The following is a 20,436-nucleotide window of genomic DNA, read 5'->3' as shown; positions in this document are numbered from 1 at the left end:
CTTCAGGAAGATGCAGTCAAGCTGAGGACTGCAAGTCCAGAGCCTTGCTTTACAGTGCAGAATTGACCTTCGAGCTACTGAGCACCAGAGATGCCCACACTGCTTCTCTATTTCCCCAGATTTCCTTCCCAGCTCCCATCTGAGCTTTCTATTCCTCCAAAAAGCTTTTGACAGATTATAGTTTCTGTCAGAGGCTCTGTTTTCTTTGGTAACACAAAGATCTATTAGTAACCCACAGAACAGATCGGGATTTTTACTCCATTGCCTTTGTTGCTGGGCTTTGGGGAAGGAAAGTCTTCACTCTGTTAGGTTGGTATTGCATAGCAAGGTAACTTTTCCCTCCAAGTACAAAGTCTTCACACATACAATTGCTACACAGTGAGGTGGGTTTTCAGTTTGTTTCGTTTATTTTTGTTAGTTTGCTTTATCTCCAAATGCTAAAACCACACCAGTTATGTGGTTTTGTTTCCCTCTCTTTTTTTTTCCCCCTCCTTTCTTTTTCACAACAGTCACAGTCATAAGAACACAGCTTGGAAAACACTGAACTGGTATTTCTAAAGTCTCTTGGCCGCATAATTTTGCTCTAGAATAACTATCTTTTTGGCACTGCCCTACAAAAACATAGCATGTGTTGCATCACATGCTAATAGCCAGAAGAGCAACATTTATACTACTTTGTATGAATGAGACACAAAGAAAAATAGAATGTCTTATGGATAACTCAACAAGCTATTAATTTAACTGGGACTTAATTTATTTGATCTATAATAACAAAATATTTCCTCCTCTAATTTCATTCTTTAAATTCAACAGATGACAGGAGAATACTGTAAGCAGAAATTCTGTACTAGAAACCACATTCCAGTGGTATTGAGAAATCACTTTCTTGTGGTGCAACTAGAACCCTGCTCTTGGAGATGCAAGGATTTCTTTTTCCCTGCAACAGTTTTCAACGTGGTTGAGATGTAGCATACATTACAGAACAGATCTTATTTTGGATTCCAATGAACTTCATGGGCAGTAAATCTTTTTTCTTAAGCAATTAAATTTCTGGCTTTAATCTTTCATTCCTTTGATAGAAGTGGTTTCTTGGATCAGGCTGGAAGCCAGAAAATAATCTGCAAAACAAAGATTCCCCCAGTTCCAAACTACATTCAATATTTCTTTTTCACTGCAATCATCCCTGCTGTTTTCTTTTTAAATCCCTTTCTTTCTCCACTATATTGTAAGAGACCAACTCTCATAGCTGGGAAAAATGAGCAACTTTGGGGGCAAATCGTCTTCAAAGGCACAAAGCATTTAGACTCCAAATCTTTCCCCTTCTGTTGCTGTTGTTTCCTTAGGGAAAGCACTGAACCTAGAAAAGGGATATTTGCAGCTCTCTTGCCCCACTCTTGTCTTCAGAACCTTAATCACAACAACACTAAGCTAGAAGAATCAAATCCATCATCGTCTCTCCCTTCGTAGACAGAGAAACCTTTGTGATGTCAAAGCAAGATGCCTGGGATTTTTTTAGTCCATATAAAATACCTGCATTTGCTCTTAATGATCCCTTGCTCAACTGCACAAAATACAGACCTGTATTTCAAGTAGTAGCATACAAGGACTTTAAAAAGAGAGGGTGATGCATATTATGTAGGCTAACAAAAACCCTTCAACATATTTCATACCAGTTAGTGACTAAAATCCATGCCTTCAATGCCTTTTCCAGAGTCTCCAGTATCAGCTGCTGTCTTAAAGTCTTTCTCTTCCAAGCATCAACTCATGCAAAACATTTTCATGGAAGAAGACAACTAGGAAGGTGCTGAAGTCATTTCCTAAATCCGAGCCAGATGACATCCCTTCACACTTATTTAAAGTCAGTGAAGGTACCTGTTGAGTAGATTTGCTCTTGAATGAGGTGACAAGACTCGTAGCCTTTATTTGTCAAGAGGAATAGCTTACTGACTTCAAGAAGCTTGGCCACTGACAGTAGGGCAATTATCTTATTTGCTTACTGATTTCAGGAAAATAAATAGCTGTCTTCAGTTCTCTAGGATGTGAGCAAGCACTTGCAGGCATCAGAGGGACTCTTCCTCTAGCACACACCGTGCCTTGCACATTGCCAGGCTCCTAAAGACAGGAGCCAGAAGGACAACGCAATACTTGAGTTTTTCTATCAATTTGCTCAGCACAGAAGATGCTGAGAGGACAGTCACAAGTGCAGACCATGAGCATTTTTAAGAGAAGCACAGCTTTAGAGAGGTCAAAAAAGTAATTCAGCGGTAACACAATTGTGTGAGATTCTATTCAAGCCTACAGTTATTCAGTTTATTACATTTTGCTGTAGGCCACTGAATTGATGGTCTATCTAGGTTGGAGTTTATTTGGTTAAGTTTAGAAACGCACAGAAAATGAACATTGCAGTGCCACCATTGGCTTCTCTTACCTAAGGCAGCTGTCAGGATGCTGTAGGCTAGATCTCAAAGCTACCTAGCCTTCAGGATGCAGCAGGCACTTAGATACCCCACAAGGCTAAGGAAGGGCTACTCCAGTTAAACCAAAGATCCTCATCCAGCCCAAATCAAGATTGCTGACATCAAATCAGATATTTCACCCTAAACAGCTGGACTGTTTCATGGCTAATACAAGCAACTCGTTCTATTACTAAAATACAGCCTTTCCCTGAAGATTTAACTAGAGATTTATTCAGTATTCAGTGTTCGTGCTGCTTAGCTATAACAAACTTTCAACTTATTTCTAGGTGGCCCAGCAAAAAGCAAAATTTAACTCAATTTCACCAATATCTTTGGAAGCTTACCGTGAGATTAACCCAAATCTCCATGTCCAATGTCCATTTTTTAGCTAGCATCTACCTGGTATTCATTTACAGTTGCATGTCAAAATCATACGTTTGGAAGAAAGGGTCAGAGGAAGTATGAGTGGTTTCAACTGAACACGCTTTTGAGCACTGCATTCACTAAGAGTTAACGAAGGTGGATCAGTTATTGACTATGCAGCTGACCTGGTAGCAACTTGAATCCCTAAGGAAAAGAGGATCTAGTCTTAACTGACTTTCCTGCGAGTTGGACACGCTGTTATTTCTTCTCATGACAGGAGGTTTGTCTCAGCAAGTGTCTGCCCACAAGATGAAAAGAACATGAGCTACTCACCGCCTGGAATGGCTTATGCTAGAGATGCCTGTCTTCACCCAGCTATGTGGAGCTATTTTACCCTTCATACTTGACGTTAGCAGGATGCACCGGGACAAGGTCTTCTATTTTTACAAGTCTCTCATCTCCAGCTATTCAGAAGCAGCAGAAGACAGAGTTCTTCCCAGGATTAGACCATCCTTATGCTGTTCAGCAGTGCCACAGTTCTCATTTCACAATGGATACTGAGAGTGGGCAGCACAGAAGATACAGCAGGCTCCCAGGCATCTCAGTAACCTATCTTGCTGTAACAACAAGGGGCTCTGAACTGCTCCACAAATCCCCACTGCTTGGTGCAACACGTGTACTTACACTGAGACAGTCAAGAGTTACTTACCATATGAAGCTGCAAGCATTCCAGCATATTTGCAATGGGTGCTTAGTTTGTTGTGCTGCTTCTATATTATCTAATTATATAATTACTATGGGAACCCCTAACAAAGTTTACTGATGGTAAAAGTTTAGTTAAAAGTCACTTGGCACACATTTCCTTGAGTGGCCCTTTGCTTTACTTTTCAGTGCAGTGTGTTCCCCAAACAAAGGCTGCAGAATATTTTACCTGTGTGCAAGAAGTAGCGTGGAAGAAGCTATTTGCCAGCCTTCATACGCCCTGCTCCTGGTTACAACTGACTATGTATGTTTTTCTTTCACATCGTTTTCCCAAAGGCGAGAACCTTGGGCTTGGGCTGTGGTTCAGTATTGCAGGACTCAAGAGCAACGTTCGAGTTGGAGCAGTTTTTATAAGGCAGCACTCTTTTCTTCTTTATGGATACTGCTTAGAGCTGCCCATCAGACATCTAAAATTGTCACTGAACAGTGGAAGTAGGTACTGAAAATTGTTTGCCAGAATTAGACCCAGCAGCTCCTCTCCGATCTCCCACTAAAAAGGAGGAGATGATTCTGAGATAGTCTGAAAACAGTCTCTACTCACTATATACCTTGTCTTCTAACGCAATACTAATGTTTTTACCATGTGAAAAGTTTGGGGAAAAACAAAAGCAAAAGCAACAACAAGTATAGACAAAGAACTGCAAGAGTTTAAGGGAGGTGTTAAGCACTGCAATGAAAACATTTTATCTCTTTTTCCAATCAGACTGTTTCATTTAGTCACGCAGAGCCATATATTAGCAAGTGCCCTGCTCATCCGCAGATGCTACTTCTCTTACTCCAATGCTCCACTTGGAAAATGAGTAATCAGAAATTGTCGCTGTTTCAAATGAAGGGTATGAAGATGTGCAAATCATTGATGTGCATCTGGCACAGCTGCAACATTGTTTAGGAAATAAACGCTAAAGAACACGCTCAGCAAATTCACAGGCACGCATAATCAGCAAACGCACACACAAAGAAATAAACCAAGCACGCCTGTGATGCCCTCTCTCATCACTCAGGAGGGAGATGCGAAAACCTCCCTCTCGATCTTTGCCACAATGATGACAAGAGCATTCACCTTTTGTCCCTGACTGCTGGTGATTTACAAGCCCGGAGCAGCAGCCCCGTTACCGCACAGGGAGATGGGCTCAGCGCTTCAGCTTGTGCCAGACCGAGCTGCAGCACCCCAGAGGGCTCTCGGTTCCCTGCACAACAGGAGGTCAGAAACCAAACCAAGGCTGTTTCTGGCAAGATACCACTGAGCCACGCTGGGGAAACAGGTTAAAAATTTGATATACCATTTTAAATGTTTAACATTTTAAATATGTTGTTCTTTGAACCTCGAGGTCAAGCTGAAACAGAAGTACAAGCTGAGCAACACTCTGCAAATAGCTTTGGGCTTCGTAACGCAAGCCACCCAACCCTTGTCACCAAACCATCAAAATTGAAGCTGTGGGAATAAGAGCCAGGCAAGAATCGTGCAGCACAAGCCCTGCCTCACTTGTCTGCTGGCTTAAAGACAATGAGAAGCAAATGTAAGTAAGGCTCCTCAACTCCAACTCCGCTGTGCAGAAGTGCACTATTAGTGAAGCCTTTATGCTGCATACGTTTTATGTATGTGCTACATACAGTACTGAAAAATAACAGCGTGTCTCTGGAAAGAGTTGCTCCTAAGGTAAGATCTTTTCTCTGAGGTCAGTCCCCCATTCTCCTCTCCCCAAGCAGCCAACTGTTTGGTGTGAAAACAAATTCTCCCAGTGTGGCCACAAGCTGAGCTAACACAAGAAACATTTCCTCTTGCCCAACTCCTGCAGATGATGGGACTTGGTCCCAGGCCTTTGTATTTAGTTTCAGTCTAGAGCTGCAGATCGGCCTGAGGCTGGGAATCCCACCCTCGCCCTGGTATGAAGGAAACAGTGTTGAAAGGAAAGCATTTGGCTCCAAGAGGGAGGATTATTTTTAAGAACTAAACTTTTAGCTGTTTAGGGTATAAACTGCGTAGAGGAACTTAGCCAGAAGTAGTTATTAAACTAGAGGAATAACACATAAATTCACTGAGTAGATTTTAATTGCTTCTGTTAACAGAAGTTAAAGAAGAGGAGTAATTTAGTGGCATTTCAGAAAAAAAGAAAAAAAGAAAAAGAAAGAAAGAAAGCCCTGTATTTTAACAAAGAAATGCAGATCTGATGAAGTGTATATGCATTTATTTACTTTTGTCTGGGTACAAAACTCAAATCCATCTAAGCAGCTATCCGTCTGATAGGAGTTCTGCTGCCTAGCACACCAACACAAGTTCATCCTGAATTTACAAAACAGGCACCAAATTTTGGCCAGATATAAACCATACTCAAAGAGATCTGGTTCAATGCCCTTACTTCAAAACCAAAGACAGTTCCCAGGTCAGATTACCCATCATGGGGTACCTCCATGGCACTGCCATGCAGAGACACATACGTCCTTGGTGTCGTGCAGCCACAGCCAGATATTCTCACTCACTGCATGATCACTGACACAAAGCTAGAGCAGTGAGATGAGCATTTGATGTTTTTCCTTCACGTACAGATTTTTTTGTGTAAGCTCCCAATTACTGGGGAAAAAAGTACTTGAAATGCAGAAGGCACCCCAAAATACCAAGCCCTCCTATATTGAGGGCCAACCACCAGCAAAGCAGCTCTGATGAAGAGGACCTAGCAGTCCTAGTGCACAGCCAGCGGAACATCAGTCAGCAGAATGCCCTTCTACCAAAAAGGCTCTTGGCTGCATTAGGCAAAGTACCACCAGCAGATCGACAGAGGTGATCCTTCTCCTCAGCATCACCAAGGCCACATATGGACTCCCGGGTCCAGTTCTGCGCCCCCCAGTCCAAGAGAGATACGGACATACTGAAGAGAGCCCCAAAGGCCACCAGGATGATCAGGGCCTGATGCACCTCTGCAATGAGAAGAGGATGAGAGAGCTGAGCCTGTTCAGCCTGGAGCAGAGGAGGCTTATGGGGTTCTCATCAATGAATATTAATACCTAACAGGAGGCTGCAAGGACAACAGAGCCAGGCCCTATGCAGTGGTGCCCAGTGCAAGACAAGAGGCAGTGGCACAGATGAGCACTGGAGGTTCCCTCTGAACACTGGGAAGAACTGTGCTGTGTAGGTACTGGAGCCCGGCCACGGGCTGCCCAGAGACTGTGAGGCCTCATCCTTGGAGATCTCCAAAAGAGCCTGGACATGGCCCTTAGCATTCTGCAGTGGGTAGCCCTGCTTGAGCAGGGGTTGATCCAGATGGAAGGACCAAGAAGGCCCTCCCCATCTCAGCCATTCTGTGATTTACTGCTTTTTCTAGTTAGAAGCAGAGCACACGCTGAGTTTGAAGACTTAGAGCCTTGGAAGGCTTTGGGGAGAGGAATTCAAAGCACCACAGCTGTAACACAGAAAGCACCCAGATGGCTTAAATGCAGAATTTGCGTAGTATTAGGTGCCTAATGGGATAGTCAGTTATATCTAATTGTGTCACACACGAACTGCAGTCACTACTGTAATTGCAGCTCAGTGCACAGTACTCTAATACAAAATTCAGCTCAGTAACAGGATTTCAGCATTCAGTCTTCACTGAGATCAGACCTAATTTCTGCACGTACCTGGGTAGGCAGTTTACAGTCCAAGTACAGCTATAGAGTACTTCAAATCCAGTAGAAGTTATGAGAACACTGGTCTCAACTTCCAATTTCTATGGATTTTAGAGGCCCAGCTTGGAGATTCGAGTGGGAGTTGAGGCAGCTCCTACAGGGACAATTCTCTGTGCTATGCATTTAGCTGCTAAGAATATGAACTCTACAGCAATCCAGCCAGCTGTCCATGCTAAACCAGGAGAATACCATCAGGATGTACCATACAACGTCAGCACCTATCTGTTTAACAAAGCATTAGAAGGACTATAAACAATATACATTAGGGAGGTCTACATTCAAAGCTTCTGAGAATCAGTCACCCAGCTGCATGGTTCTTAGTTTTCCCTCACGTTAACAAAGCCAAGCAAACAAAGCATGGGCTGAAGGAAGAACAGCAGAACTTGTAATTTCATTAAATCTACACACGTACATTTTTTCCTTCTTCAAATAGTGAAAATTTCTGCTCCCCGTGTCCAGAGACATGTGATGGGAGAAGCAGAACAAGTTGTTCCATATAATACATGAAAAGCTCCCACTATCCCACCACCCATCCACACGGACTCCCCGGACCAAAGTGAGAGGCGCTGCTCGCGCTGGGATCTGCAGGCAAAATCCTTCATCACTCATTCTCCTGGCACCAGCCAGGAGTCTACAGCTTCCAGAAGTTTATTATTCTTGCTTCCCAGCACACAGTGTCTCATGGATGTAGTTAAACAGCTTCCAGCTCAAAAAGAAAGCAGGCACATGCTCATCACTGCCAAGGTGTGATGTCAAACTAACACCAGTCAACCCAGGAGGAAAGTCCGTGCCTGCAAGAGCTGAGAGGAAGGAGCAAGGGAGCATCACACAGCTCTCAGGGAAGGAGCAGCCCAAACACAGCTTGCTGAAGGCAAACTTTAACAGCCAGTTCTGCTGAACCAAATGGAACAACCTAAAACATGGCTTTATCCGCTCTCTTTCCCCTTTGGTTCTGTTTAGACTGAATGCTTATAGCATTTTCTAGCTACACAAGGCATTCTGGTGAGATGGGAGCTAGATGCCCAGGTGCCTGAGAGAGGCCTTAACAAGGCAAGTTCAAGCTTAGGATTGCTGCCTTAGTCCTCTGCACTGTGCAGTTCCCTGCCCAACCTCCAAGTTGCAGCTGCACGCAGCTTTTACACCTTTCTGTTTCAGGAAGTCATTTGCCCCCTCTCTCAGCAGCCTCCATCAGAACCGGTCAGTTTCCCGCACACCTCACAGCCTCAGCTGACACCTGCAGCCAACCCCAAGCCCTTGCAAGTGGAATGGATCAACTTACTCTTCAAGGACAAGGCACCTCCTAGCTGCTCACAGTTCCACCTCAGGCCAAGCTGGCCCAACTACCTCGCTAACCCCAACTGCCACAACCCCCCACAGCCCCAGCAGTATTAAATCCCTTGCTGCCAGCTGTCCAAAATCACAGCTTCTGGACTTCCCCCAAGCTCCTGCCAGGCCTGCTAATTTGTACCAGCTGTAGCAGGGACCCAGCTTTCTCCCAGATGGTGCTTTTTCAAGTCATCTTGTCCAGAGATAAGGGAGCTTAGTAGATACTGTTAGTACTTTCAACTAGGATGTTTCTTCCTACGAGGCACAACATAAGGTGTCAGCCTTGTTGAAGATTTTCCCTGGTTTACTAGTAGCTACCTAGCACTGCACATTTTTAGACAGGGAACCAAAGTCTGGGTTCCTTGGGTTAAAGGAACCACAGCAAGCACTAATTCCTATCATAGGAGTACACGATGTTCCTCCTTACAAGGAACAGAAAGGAAAGTCTCTTCCCAAAAGAACAGTTTTGACTTGTTAAACAACTGGGCAGGAACCAGAATACAGGAAGTTCCATAGAACACGAGAAAGAACTTCGCTGTCAGAGTAACAGAGCACTGGAACAGGCTGCCCAGAGAGGCTGTGGACTCTCCTTCTCTGGAGATATTAAGAGCTGTCTAGATGCCTGCCTGCTGTGTGACCTACTGTAGGGAACCCGCTTTAGCAGGGAGTTGGATTCAATGATGTCCAGAGGCCCCTTCCAACCCCTGCAATTTTGTGAAATACTCTAAGGTGGGGACATATCAAAATCCATCCCAAACGAGGGAACTGATAAGCCTGCACCAAAGGAGATGCTCTTTTGCACTGAAGTCAACAGGATCAAAGCATGCAAGTTTCACTAGAGCAGACAGTTGAGTCCATAAGCACAGAACTTTGCATACCCAGTGGAAGAATTTGGATCTGTGTAAGGCAACAAATATACTTGGGTCAAAATAGGGTCAGAGCTAAAGGAAAATCCTCAGAAGGGTCTCTCAGAAAGGGCCTGGATGATTGAGATTTAATAATGGATGATTAGAAAAACAACACAGCTCTTCAACAGCTAAAGCAGTGCCATTACAGTCCCAGGAAGAGTCAATCACATTTGTGTGAGCCAGTACTAAAGGAAAACCATTTTCCCAAATTAAGACTCATTCAGCTACCTTTCACGGACAGGATTAAGCTTTACATTTGCTATGACAAACCGTGAATGATCAAAGAACTGTTTTGTGCCAGGATCGCTGTACTGCAAAGTTAGTTTTCACCTATGTTTTTTTAATAATTGTGTTTATCCAAGGTCATTCACAGGGAAAAAAGTATGGCTAGTCAAACACATTACTTAGCTGCAAAAATAATAAGGGTTTTTGAAAATGACGATAAATGGATGTAGTGAATTGACTCAAATTTATTTGACTTGAATTTTTTCCTCACATGGGAAAACAAATGAATATTTACATACTGTAAATTCAAGTGTCTAGCCACCAAAATAATGTCATCAAAAAGTCATCAGGAGAAAAAGGTTTTATTATTTGTAGTGATTTTTTTTTTCCTTCTCCTTGAAACCTAAATAAACAGTAAGACTGCAGGCACATTCCACCTAGTAGAAGTCTGGGGAAACTGTAAGCCCAAAAGTTCTCCTAGGTGAGCACTATGAGAAGGGCCACAGAGAAGCAAGGGAGAGACTCCTCAGCCCCAATTATCTGTTTGGTCTGATTAAGATGAGACATTGTGGGAAGACATATTTCCAGTCATCTCTGGCTGCAGCTGGAGAAGAATAACCAGTTGTGTCCATGACCAGAAGGAACAGACACATCCACCTCTTGCCCTTATTCCATGTGCACCATAAAAAAATACATGGCTGGCCTGCAACTACAGCAAGATGCCCACGATACCACCCAGGAGATGCCCCTGGCTAGTCACACCTTTAGCAAATCAGATACAACTGCATTTTCTTCCTTCTGATTCAGGATTCAACCAGATAATACCCATCATGGCAGCAAAACCTTGCAGTGGCCCAGCATAGTTTCCAGGTGAGAAAGGACGTGGCAACTTGGAACTGCTATTGATTTTTATGCAAGACAGGGCTTGGGGATTGTAGGACAAATGGCAATTGCCTTATTGAAATGTCTTCTTAATTAGAAAATTTCAATAGGAATTTTCCCTCCCAGTGTCAGCTACATATAAACATTGTGAAACAAACCCTTCCAAACATCAAAGTGAGAGCAATTGTTTCTCAGTTTCAGGCCAAGCCTGAAACTGGATCCAGATCAGTACTTAGACACATTTTCTTTCATTTTTAAGAGCCATTGCCCAATGTAATTCTCAGGGCCTCAAGTCTAGGTTCATACGAGCTTCATCTCCCATTTTCCTCCTGGTGGCCAATCCATTGTTTGTGAACATCTCCAGCAAGCTGTTGTAAATAATCTACATAGCTCTCAGCCACAGCAGAGATGGTACCACCATGGCCATGTGAACAGCCATCTTGAGTTAGCTGGGTTACTCTGCACGTGATACGAAATGAAAAATAAAGCCATGAGCATTCCAGTCATACCAACTGCTCTCCCGACAGTGCTTTAAAACAAATCTCCACTGTTCAGGGGACAGAGCAGAACTGGAGTCTGTCTGCTTCAATTTAAATCTGCCCCTGAATGATGTCCATGAGTTAAAAGGGAGAATGACAAGGAAAGGAACAAATAAACATTACAAAAAGAAAAAGAGAACCAGACTTTTAAACACTCAGAGTCCTGGACAGTTCCCAGGCTAGAATCCATGTGTTACATATATATATATATGTATATATATGTAAACTCAACAGCACTTAAGAGTTAGCTGTACAGTCTGTCAGTCTGTGAATCAGATATAGATTTACTGTGGGGGCAGAGAAGGCTAATCCTTGCCATGTTGCTGTCGTCTGCACCTTGCAAGGTACACAGTTTCAGGTGCCAGGACACTGTTCCTTGTGGGCACACAACCCCTCCTGTTAGACACAGGTTGTATTTTCCAGGTTTTCTGTCACTATGGGCAGTGCATACAGGAGTCTGGTCAACTGCAAGGAGCTTGAGCTACTGCACGTAAAAGAGAGGTTTATCTGCTGCTGGTGTCTGGAAACATTTCTGTCCTTCCTTTATGCTGCAGCAAGGCAAAGACAGCTAACTTTATCCTGGATGTACTTCAGCTGAAGCTTTTTTGGTTTTAGGGGAACAGCCCCATGGTTCTCAGGTTGTGCCTATACTTATGCTACTACAGGCCAAGAAGAAAAGCTATGTAGTCCCGTATTCCTCTCTCCAGGAGACATTAGGATTCTAGGCTTGGAAATGCAGACAAGGAGCCACCGATCACTGGCTGGTCTTAATATGCATTGCTGAAGTCCTGCAACTCTTCACCTAAGTGGTCACTTAAATGGTGTCTAGCTGATTTCACAAAAAGCCATCCAGATTTTCATTTGGCCCAGATTTTGTATTTATGGGTTCAAATCTACACCCACACTCAATGCAGAAATTTTGGGCCTCAGCTGCAATTTCTGTTTATACATCTAATAACTCTCTAGAAAATACCAGACAAAGCCAATAAAATGAAAAGCTTTCCTGTGTCTCTCCTAAAGCGCCTCTTCAGCTTAACAAAATTTTCCAAGTCACTTAGAGGCCTTTAAATAAAATGAAATCCTAATGATGTCGCTGCCATGAATAATTAATTGTACTACTACTATCTCTCAAACAAAATCCATTCTCATTAGATTAGAGGTTTTCTCAAGACACACGAGTTCATTATAGCATTTTTACATCCTTCTTGTCTTCTGCATTTCTTTGTCTTTCCTTATTTGTGTCTTTTCTTATTTGCATCTGAGATGTAGGACTCCATCACCTTGGTAGCCTCAAAGCCAACATGCCAACAGCTACAGAAGAGGTCTCCTGTACAACCACAGCAGGCAGGACTGTAACAGCAATTGTGTCTGCAGCTGATGAGCAGCCTAACTGTGTAAGCAGTTCACTGGACACCCCTGTTTCCAGAGTTTAAAAACTCATTTTAAGAGGTTTACCCTCTGCTAAGAGCTCTAACTCTGCATAGTTTAGGAACCATATTTCAGGTTTTGTGCAAAAATTTTGTCAAAAGGATTTTCAGTGTTTTAAGTGATAGTGAGCTAAAGAATATTGCCATACTGATACTAATAACCATGTACCAGGTATTTTTATCCAGCTCTGCACATAGCAGGTGAGTTAAAGTCGTATCTACTGCATACTGGAACTGATTTGTCTACAGATCCATCCACACACAATCCAACTTAAACTGATGGGACCTAGTATTTTTTTCTATTTACTGCCAGTCCAAAGTCTTCTTCTGACTGAAATATTAGCATAAGAAATAAGAGATCCCTGAAGATCCCAAAGTAACTATTATTAACCTTTTAGAAGATGCATACAAATAAAATCCAGTTCACTGAACATCTTCAAGATTCTAATTTGACTTTTCACATAAGCAAGTATTACTTCTGGTACTGAGGACAGATTCCAAATCTGAAAATTAAATTTCAGCTCTCATGTGCTGTGATGCATCAGTGGGATGCATCATAGTGGTACAATTTCTCAACAACTACAAACTGTGCAAGCACACACTGGTAGGAGGACACAGAATGGAGAACTCAAAGGGACTTCTGCCCCATGACAAGATTTCTCAAGCATCTCCTTATACCTCCATGCAACTTTCATCCCTATCACTCTTCTTGGGATGATACCACTTCATAGTTAGAAATAATCTCCCGGCCCAGATTTACATCTTGGAGCTTACATTCATTCTTCTTGATGCCAGTTTTGTTCTTGTTGAGGTTCTGGCTCAGTTCCATGACTAATGGGGTGAAGGGACCCACAGACCCACGTCCTAGGAAAGGGGTAAGGGAGAAAAGGAGAAAGGGTAGGGAGATGGGTCTAAAAACAAAACAGCAGCAACTAATTTACTAAATATGATAACAGAATGCAAGATAACACACTATAAATACAATATAATTGGAATGAAAGCCAATAAATAAAACGAGTGCCCAAAAACTGAAGGCCTTACTCTAATGCTGAGGACAACAGAGCTAAGGAGCACAAACCACAGAGATGAGCAGGAAAAAAAAAAGGCCATCTTGTGACTCTCAAACAGTTTTGTCTTTCCCTCTGAACGAAAACAGAAATGGAACAGTGAAGTCTTCTGGGATCTGTAGTTCTCCTCTGAGAAAGATAAACCCAAGAACTATCAACAGTCCATGGAACTGGAGCACTAACTCTTTAACTCCCAGTACACCACCTGATGTTATGATGTGGAATACTGGTAACAGAAATCATAAAACCACGACAGTTCTTTACACTATAGAGCTATTTTCCCTGCTGGATTTTATTCCCTTGACATACTCACAGGCAACAATCATGTCACCTCTCAGCCTCCGTCTTATTAGATGATTTAAGCTTCTTAAGTCTCCCATGAATAGTTCTCAAAATTCTCCTAATCATTCAAGTGTCTTTTCCTCTGTGCTCATTCCAGCTTTGAGACAAATATGGTGAAAATGGGTGAGATTGTACGTGTCATTGTACATTAACAGCCTGAACAGAGGCTTCCCTTCTGCCAGTACCTCATCTGAAGTGTCCTAAGATACTGAGATCACAAATACGTTTCTTCATTGTTACTTCACACCTGTAACTGCTTGTGAACCTTTGATCATCTAATAAATGCAGCATACTTCGCTGTTTCCAAGATACGTTTTTGGCTTATAAGACTAATTCCTGAAATCAACCATGGATTTTCTCATTCCACTCTCTGCATTGCTGTGTTTCATCCCATTTTCATTAGCTCAGTTCTCACTGAAGGACAACACCGATTTTCTGATGTTGCTGATGATCATAACATCATCTTAGCAGCAAATTTCTTTGGTGCTCCAGAGCATGGCCACGTTCTGGTGAGAACAACTGTAACTGCAATATATAACCTAGCAGTAGAAAAGACAAAGGGAAATGGTTGTTACCCCCATCATCCTTTGACTACCCATGCTAATCTGTCCTTAAAGACGCTGGTTTTTCTGTAAGATCATGAACTGAACTGTTCAATACAAGTTTTTTTCCTCAAGACTCTGTTTCAAAACACGCCACCAGCCCTGAAATCCCCGTCAGCAGAACTTCCTGTTTCCTCTTCTGTATCCAGCTTGTGCATCCCTCCCTATCTTATCTATCTAAACTAATAAATTCTCTCAAAGCATGACAAAATCCCCTCTTTTAGACATGACGTTTCATGTTCCTGTTGTCTCTACAGCAGTTCCCTATAAAGCTATAAAAGTGCCTTCGTTCAAAGTTGGCACTTTTGCTGTCGACAGTTTCAAAACTCCTCTGCAGCCCAGCCCTTGGGCCCAGAAGCCCCCTTACTTCACTCATTATTACCCACCATCTCGCAAAGTTTTTCCTTCTCTTTACCTGCCATTTGGTTTAAAGGGATTTGTATGGCATTCAGTCAATTCAAGGACTTTGGTTCAGTTTTGATGATCCGTTCTTTGGCAACATCCTTGCTGCTGAACATGAATGAGCTCGCAATTCCACGGACTCCTATTAGGCCAATGCCTCCTTGTGGAAGAAATCTGCCAGTTAAAGGACACAGGAATACCTAGATCTTAGTAATCCTAGCTACTGTATTCCCCACCTAGACTTTTCAGCTCAAATTTAATTGTAGAAATCTATCCATTTCTTAATTTAAGTCGGGGGAATCTATCAGATTCCCAACACTACACCAGTGAGTTTCTACTTTAACCATCCTTGTCATAAAAATTTATTGCAAAATGGGTCTTCTTGACCACTGTTACCCATATTTGTTTCTTTATCATGTCATACCACAAATACTGATACCTTTAGCTTTACTAATCTTTCCTGAACATTGCCCCTAATACCCCACTTTCTTTTATGATCTGTTCCCAAAATGTATTTTCAGTACCACTGAGATTATTCACTACTAATTCATATGCCTGTATTGCAATAACGCCAATTACATATTGGTGTTAAAACCATCCAGCCTCGGCTGGATATCTGTTAAGAACCGAAATGTTTCTGTAATTATACAAATGCCATGTTCTTTAACTGAGATTATTCCTTTTTAATGGTCGGTCACTTCCCTGACTCTGGTTCTCAAAAAAAACCCCAAAAACCAACACTTGAATACTGTCAGCCCCAGTATTCCTGTACCTACTACTGTATCCACTATATGTCAGTTTCTTCTGAGCTCAGACACCAGCCAGCCTCCCAAAGGCTGCAATCACTAGTTCAGTTCTGCTGCTCACCAGTATCTCCCTCATCTAGCTGCACGGTTCCTCCAAGCAGCGCCCCAGATGCAGATCTGCAGTGGTGGCCATCACTCACACAGCCTATGAAATCTCTCCCATGGTCAGGTACTCTCAACACACGTACACCACTGGGCCACCAGCAACAACATCAGCTTGCTTTGCCCATCCCTCACACTGCAGACCACCAGTGCTAGAACTTATGGCTTGTCAGTCACTTTGGTTCATTCCACTGAGGAATGGATATCAATGGATATCAAACGCTATCAGCAAACTCTGAGTGCTTGCTACCTTATCCAATCCATGACTAAACTACACCTGAGGGGCTGAGGTCAGCCCTGTATCTTCATGGAAACCCAACAACTGACAGTTCATTTACTGCAATTAAGGCCAAAAATCTCTCATCCTCTTCTATACAAAACAACAGAAACGCGTCTGAGCAGATGCTGCTCATGTATGTGAGTACAGTATACTGATGGGAACACCAACTCCTTAGATACACGTGTAACTGACTGTGAGTGTGTGTCTATGTGACTATACAGAGTGAGTCAGTCCGTTATCCTCACAAGGAAGGTCACTGTAGCTATTAAATTACAACAGGGAGAAACATTAATGTAGCCATTAAAATCAAAATCAAATTGATTTTAGAAATGATCGTTACCCACATCTGCAATTACAATTTCTCCTCTTAAAAATGGAAAAATTCTTCACAGGCAGATGTAGTGAAATAAACTGGAGTTTTTCTGTTGAACTTAAAAAAAAATAAGTAACAAAAAACCCAAGATAATTCACCCTTAATGTTCCTTGACCTAATTTCTTTGTCTTTTAACATCAAAAAAGCCAGATAATGTTAAGTATTATCATCTGTGATGTGGGTACCAAGGAAACAGGCTCTCAGATTAAGGACAAAGTAAAATTTCCCAGCACTAGGGGAGTCAACAGCTCTCCAAAACTTATTTCAACAATGCTACTTCTTGCCCTCAAACACTAGATTTAAAAGACATACTTCTGTCTATGATCTTTGGACTGTTGGGACACTACAGGCCCTCAGCAATGGGTAATTATACCATGGAAACTGAAATATCCTCCCCAAGAACCACAGATAGGGAGTTTGACCTGATATCTTATGGGAAGTGCTTTCCCAATCTCCATCTCAATCAGTGGTATTTCATATTGCCAAATTCTCCATAGTAGCTACGATGCAGTTTAAAGTCATTTGTAAGCCCAGCTCTTCAGCTGACACAGAATTGCTAGGAGAGAAGGGTAGAGGGAGAAGCACAGACTTTCCCAAGAGATCATTCAGTGCCTTCATACATCACAAGAGCCAACTCCCAAATTTTCAACAGCAGCTCCGAATGCACAAACGAGGCCAGGATCTTTGTCTACATTAAAAGAGACCTCAACAGCAGCATAAAGAATTGCACTACCCGAAGAGAAATCATCCTAGATGCGTGCAATAGAGCAGACAAACAATGAAAAAAAGACAGCCATTGATAATTTCTTATTTATCATGACAAAAATCACTATTTGATTGCCCTGAGCAACCAGATCCAGTGGGTGGCAACCCTGCTCACAGCACGGGGTTGGAACTGGATGGGCTTTAAGGCCACTTCCAATTCAAGCCATTCTGTGGTTCTACAACGATTCTATGATAACAGTTTCTTGCATAAGTTTCTCAGCTTGGTTCTCAAAAAAAAATAAAATAAATTATTCTGCTTGAATAGATATTATACTCTTACTTCTTAAATAGGCATCAGAACACCTACAAACACATAGCAAAAAGTGACCCCCTCCAGAAAAGGTTCCTCCTCACAACACAGTCCCTCAGCTCAGCCATCTGAATCTGTTTTTCACAGCTGCCAATTTCATGCTGCACCAGTTCTAACCAAGAGAACGGTCCAAAAACAAGGAAAATAAACCTTAGTCATAAAGTTGTGACTATAATCTGCCTTGCATTCACATATGGAAACATCCCTGAATTGCAATCACAAAGAGGAAGATGAAGCCAATATAGAGGGAGACAGAAGAAAATTGAGACCTATTCCCCATCAACATTCTTTCAAGTGGTTTTAGTCATCTATAACAGGACAGAAGACCAACTCTAGACATACAAACACTCCAAGGTAGAAAGAAACTGAAGCATAATATATTTCATGTACATGCAAAGTCACGTGATGCTTAAAGAGTATTAGCTCAAATAGCCTTGGGGCCAGATTTTTGTACAGAGCAAGCAGGCCCAAACCCACACAGCTTATTTAGCCAGCGCCATATGATGCACAGACAGCAGTGAGGAGTAAGGCCAACAGTTTCAGGGTTCTGCCTAGTTCACTCATCTGCGTTTTGTTTGAAATACAAAACCAAGATGTTGTCCAGATCAGCTTAGTGCTTTAGTTCCTTTAGTGCTTCAGAACAGCAGCTTTGGTCTCATGAGACAGTATATTTCATAGCAACAATACCTTAAGATATTTCTGCCACTGAGTGGTGCTCGTGCCGTGCCATGCCATGCCATGCAGCACCACCCACTCCATTAGACTAAAAGATCTGCTGACTAAAAGATCTGCTGTGTCCCCACTGGGAACTGGACCAGGTAACTGACTCAGCCTTTTTAAGCACCATAAGAATGCCAACCTCTACAGACCAGTGCCACGTTGTAATGCTGCACCAGTATCACACGGTACAGAACTGGATCTCTTAAATGCTGTCATCTCGCCTTGCAATGGACCTCAAGTGCTCTGACTGAATTTCATCCCTCACCAAATAAATGCAATTGGCAAAACAACATCACAAAGGTGGCAGTTGTCCTCCACCAGCTGCAGTTTATTTAGAGGGAAGTTATTTGGATGACTTGAGACAAATGTTTGCTTCAGCAATTAAAAACATTAGTTGCTCTGAAGTGTCATATATCATCATAGCTGGTTGCTAGGAAGATACATGCCATCCTTTGCATTATAATTAAGATGTAGGAAGTGTAAGTTAAGACAAATCAAGACCAAGTCAGACATAATCATCCTAATTAATGACATTCATGCTGCAATTTGTGTTCCACCTACCCCTGTAGCAAGAAGAAAAAAACCAAACAGTATTATCAACGGCATACAAGTCAAAAAAACAAGGGTTCCACATTTCCCAGAGCCAGCTCTGTGTCACAATCTGGGAGCTGTTTTTCTTTTTCAGCCAGATGAAGACAGCGGGGTGCCTAACTTGTTGCAGCAATACTTCATCAAGCAGGAGCATTACCACATGCTTCTGAATGGGAAAGTCTAACTGCTACAAATAGGACTGTTCAAAGAAGCTTGACTGTGAAGCCCTCAAGCCAGAAAGGAGATACAGCAATGGGACTAATTCTGCAGCTCCCTCACCATAGCTCATGCTCTTATTTCTAGTAGGAGTTGAGACCAAGAAGGGTTTAGCTGGTGGTTCTTTTGTCAAGGGAAAACTTCCTGGCCTTCTCTCCAAGCACCAGCTATCTCAGAAGATGACTGCCATGCATGGGAAGGTATTTTAAATATACTGGGTGGACTTTGTACATTTACTACCATGTGTGACTCCCTGATGCAAGAGGAACACAAATGCTTGCTAATAATTTGAGTTTTAACTGCAAAGAATACATTGCTGTTTCTCAGATTTTACTCTTGACATAAGACTTGTAATATTGGATGATTACAGAAAGGAACAGCTACAAGTGTCTGCAGAACTTACATGCAAATAAAACAGCCATTAGTTCCTAAAATCCTGTTTAAATTAATTCCTAAAAGTCACTGTCAATCTTGAAATGAAATTAATCACTTACCAGGGTTTTCTTCTAAAATAATATGTAGTTACATTGAAGCTGGGACATGGATGAGTACACAGAACATATGCTTCCAGCACAAACTACCTAAGCCCTCAGTATTCAAAAAAAACTTCTCCCTAGGCAGTTTCACCTTTTGCAAAGTGAAACATTAGGCCAGTAGAGCCCTGCACCACTTTGCTCCAAAACACTGCTCCCTCTACCCATATTACAACCACTCCTGAATAGCTGACTGCCACCCAAGGCCAGACTCGGGTTGCCATGCTCTTCCTTCCTGTTACCAAGAGCACCACTTGCAGGGGCTAAGCTCTTCTTCCTTAAGAGACAAGATGGAAAAATGGTAACAAGCTTTCCAAACACCACACTGGTGTGGGACCAGGCCACTTTGGTAGCAGGGGCTGTGTTGTGCCACCATCTAGTGGGGAATTTTAGAAGTGCTGCTGTCTTCAATCAGTGCACTTCCATCTCACACAGATTTCTGCTGCAAGGTTTTGCTGCACCAAACCAGAAATGAGTGGGGTGACTTCAGCACCTTGCTCAGGAAAGGCTCACAAGAATTACACCATCACACACAATGTGTTTTCTTAGTTTGTCTGTTACTCATTTCCCTAATTATCTTGGATTAATTAGAGCACCAAGCTTGTGCTGGCTAGGCAAATTGCTCATTTATTTCACAGTAACGTATTTTCACATTGATGTGGTTACTTTATCACTACAATTTAACCCTGCACCCAGTTACTAACCAAAGCATTTCAGGAAAGCTCTCTGCTCCAAAAATGACTTCTGCTTCTGCATTTTTTCCTCCAAGGACAGCTAAA

The sequence above is a fragment of the Tympanuchus pallidicinctus genome, unplaced genomic scaffold (genome assembly GCF_026119805.1).
Source record: "Tympanuchus pallidicinctus isolate F22 unplaced genomic scaffold, pur_lepc_1.0 scaffold3, whole genome shotgun sequence".
NCBI lineage: Eukaryota > Metazoa > Chordata > Aves > Galliformes > Phasianidae > Tympanuchus > Tympanuchus pallidicinctus.
This window is presented reverse-complemented; position numbering follows the sequence as displayed.